The sequence below is a fragment of the Myotis brandtii genome, unplaced genomic scaffold (genome assembly GCF_000412655.1).
Source record: "Myotis brandtii unplaced genomic scaffold, ASM41265v1 scaffold797, whole genome shotgun sequence".
Taxonomy (NCBI): Eukaryota; Metazoa; Chordata; class Mammalia; order Chiroptera; family Vespertilionidae; genus Myotis; species Myotis brandtii.
In genome coordinates, this window is record NW_005371210.1 from 659,307 (window position 1) to 662,658 (window position 3,352).

Here is a 3,352-nt window from a genome sequence, read left to right on the forward strand (position 1 = left end):
CCGGTGCGGTGGGGCGATTCTGTACGCGGACCCCAGGCCCGGGCGACAGGGCCAAGTCTCCTGGCGCCAGGGGTCCCTGTCCCGGACGAGCTCGGTGTTCCCCCACGGCTGCCCAGGCCTCCTCCTTGTCCCAGAGCGACTCAAAGTCCGTGGGTGCGCGTACCTGTGTGTGCTCGCGCGCCTGTGTACGTGTGCACGTGTCTGTGCCGGTGCTGGAGCAGGGGACAAGGGGGGACCCTCCAGCTCCGGGCTCCCTCCTGGTCCAGAGAGCCACGGTCTTCAGGCCTGGGCCTGCCTTCCATTCTGGAGTGCTGACCAGGTAGGTGGTCGTTTATCTCAATAAAATCTTCGTGCGAATGCCCGCCCACTCTCTCTTCTGTATCACCACATTTCCTTTCTCTATTGGGTCAAAATACGCCAAGAATCATTTGATTTTTAAATATGTATATATTTTTATTGATTTCAGAGAGGAAGGGAGGAGAGAGAGAGAGAAACATCGATGAGAATCATTGATTGGCTGCCTCCTGCACGCCCTCTACTGGGGAGCAACCCGGGCATGTGCCCTGACCAGGAAGCAAACCCGCGACTCTTCAGTCCGCAGGCCTACGCTCTATCCACTGAGTCAAATTGGCTAGGGCTGATTTTTTTTTTTTTTTAAAGAATCATTTGAGGAGCCGAACTCCTCCATTCGGACGCGGCCTCCAGTCCTCCTTTTGCCCACAGCATCTGGGAGAACCTTCAACTGCTGGTCGGTTGGCCCAACAGCACCTACTGTTTCAGGCTGCACAACGACCGGGTGTACTACGTGAGTGAAAAGATCTTGAAGTTGGCCGCCAACATCTCCGGTGACAGGCTGGTGTCGCTGGGGACTTGCTTCGGAAAATTCACTAAGACCCACAAATTCCGGTTGCACATCTTAGCTCTGGATTACCTTGCACCCTATGCCAAGTACCAAGTGTGGATAAAGCCTGGAGCAGAGCAGTCCTTCCTGTATGGGAATCACGTGTTAAAATCTGGACTGGGTCGAATCACTGAAAACGCATCTCAGTACAGGGAGTGGTCGTGTGCTCCATGGCAGACATCCCTTTGGGTTTCGGGGTGGCAGCAAAGTCTACACAAACTGCAGGAAAGTAGACCCCATGGCGATCGTGGTATTTTGTCAAGCAGACATTGGGGAATATATGCGACACGAAGAGACATTGACTTAAAATGAAATCATCGCAAGGACGTATGGCTGTGTGGAAGGGCCTAGCTTTGTTTCCTGTGTCTGTGTAGGCTCCGCCATCATATTGCATTTGGTCACCACTGCGATCTCTCCAGGGACCTCTTAGTTTAATACGGACAAATGCAGGCTGGATTCTTATTAAGCAGAAGTGGGTCAAAAATGGCATTTCGGGTGTTTGTGTTTGTTACTAAATAGAATATCGTGTTTTATATTTTAATCAGAGGGCTTCTTATTTTCAGTAAAAGATTCTAAATCATTGGAATTGAGGAAAGAATAGCTTATTGTTATCTGTGATAACACTGTTGTCCGAACGCATGGTAAGAACACAACAGGTTTTCTTATTAATACTAAAAAGGTAGATATTGCTGTATGAGAATAGTTGGCCATGTCTGGGATTTTACAAATGAAATTTGGATAAAATACTAAGAGCAATTTATTCTGCTAGTTTTCCTTATGATGAGTGCTGTGTGGGTGTGGTGTGGAAGAAAACTTGGATCCTAAACCTAGTTCTAATACCTACCAGCTCTATGATGCTGTAGATGAGTCATTAAACTTTAATGAGCTTCATTTTCTTCTGTTTCAAAAAACAGCTTTAACCATCTACCCAAGAATGGTTTTCAGAATTTGAAATCATGATTGTAAAGTACCTAGCACAGTGCCTGGCAAATGACAGGTGCTGAGTAAGTGGTAAGAATTGTTTTTATGTTGCATATACTGAGTGTTTCTGCTACTAAAAGTGGGATCTAATGAGTATAATTTGATTCTATTATTTTGGTTTTTCCAAGCTGTTTTCTGGATGGTGATTTCAGGTTGAATGTTATTTTCATCACCTTGGTTTCCTAAAACATTCCCCTTATGAACCTTTACTTACCTTATTAGACTGGACAAAAAACACTGTTCAGAGACCCTGAAATAATTTACCTCCTTCATTGTTCCCCATGCTTCCTGAAATCATTTTTAGAATTAAAATATTTTTTAAAATGAAAGTTAAAAACAAGAATCATTTGATTTGAGAACGGTGACATATATGGGCTGTTTTTATTCTATTGCCGGTGGTTGTGGTTCATCAGCCCTGTGGGAGGATGATGGGATGGGGAGAGCTCAAGCCACAGGGAGGAGAGGGTGGGTGGGTGAGGTCAGAGAACCCACCGAGGGCTGTGTCTTTTCGGGGCTCACACCCATCTTGCTGTAGATTGGGGACATCTGCAGCCACTTACATTTTCATAGCTATTAAGACTGCCTCAGACACCTGGGCTCAGTCCCACTGGGGACCTGGAGGGGTGGGGTGATGTGAAGGGCATATTGGATTTCCCCACCCAAGGAGTACATCCGGAACAGAGGTCTGCCCACTCTGGAATGCTCCACTGCTGTCCCCAGGCATAGGGTCCCAGTGCCTGCAGTAGGTGCTGCTACCCATACACATACGGCAACAACTGGGTCTGCTATGTGTATTCTTACTTTTTGTCTGCGTACCCTGTGGTTGCCCCTTTGTTTTAGGTTCCTGTGATAATTTATCGAGGGAGAAGAGAGATTTTTGTCCTGCCATTTTTGTCTGGAACCACCAGACTCCATCACAACGTAGGATGTCAGGCCTCGAGCACAATTGGATCACCTACTATGGAAGGTGGGGGAGAAGAGAAATGTCTGCCATCTCTGGGTGATATACAAGGGATCTCTTTACATAATAGGAAATCTGTTTCCCACTTGACTATGGAAAAGCATTTCTTTAGTTTCTTTCTCTGATGCTCACATAAAAATAGACTTAAGAACTAAAAGGGGACTGATCATATTTTCTCTCAAGCCCCAGGCACTTGCACCAATGAACTTCTGATTTCTCTCCCCCGCTGTCGAAAAGTAAATAGAAACTGACAGCTGATGAGACTTTCACACTGGGTGTGTATTTGCTGATGACTCACTAAGAATTCACAGTCAAGGTGCCAGTTGTTCTTCCGATATAGAAAGAAAAACTATTTTAAGCAAAACTGTAACCTCACCGATGCTAGTATCACAGCCGCAGGAAATCCACGTAATGCAGGTTTCGCGCCAGACTTTCACCCCGCGCCACACTCCGCCCCTGCCCTCCCCATGCCCCGCCCACCAGTGCTCCGCCCAGGCCCCGCCCCTCTA

The 3,352-nt window shown here is 46.9% G+C and overlaps 1 pseudogene; it reads left to right on the top strand.

Annotated features, from left to right (window-relative positions):
- The first annotated feature begins 2 nt into the window (after positions 1-2).
- On the top strand, positions 3-1,690 carry LOC102243150 (annotated as a pseudogene).
- The last annotated feature ends 1,662 nt before the right edge of the window (positions 1,691-3,352 follow it).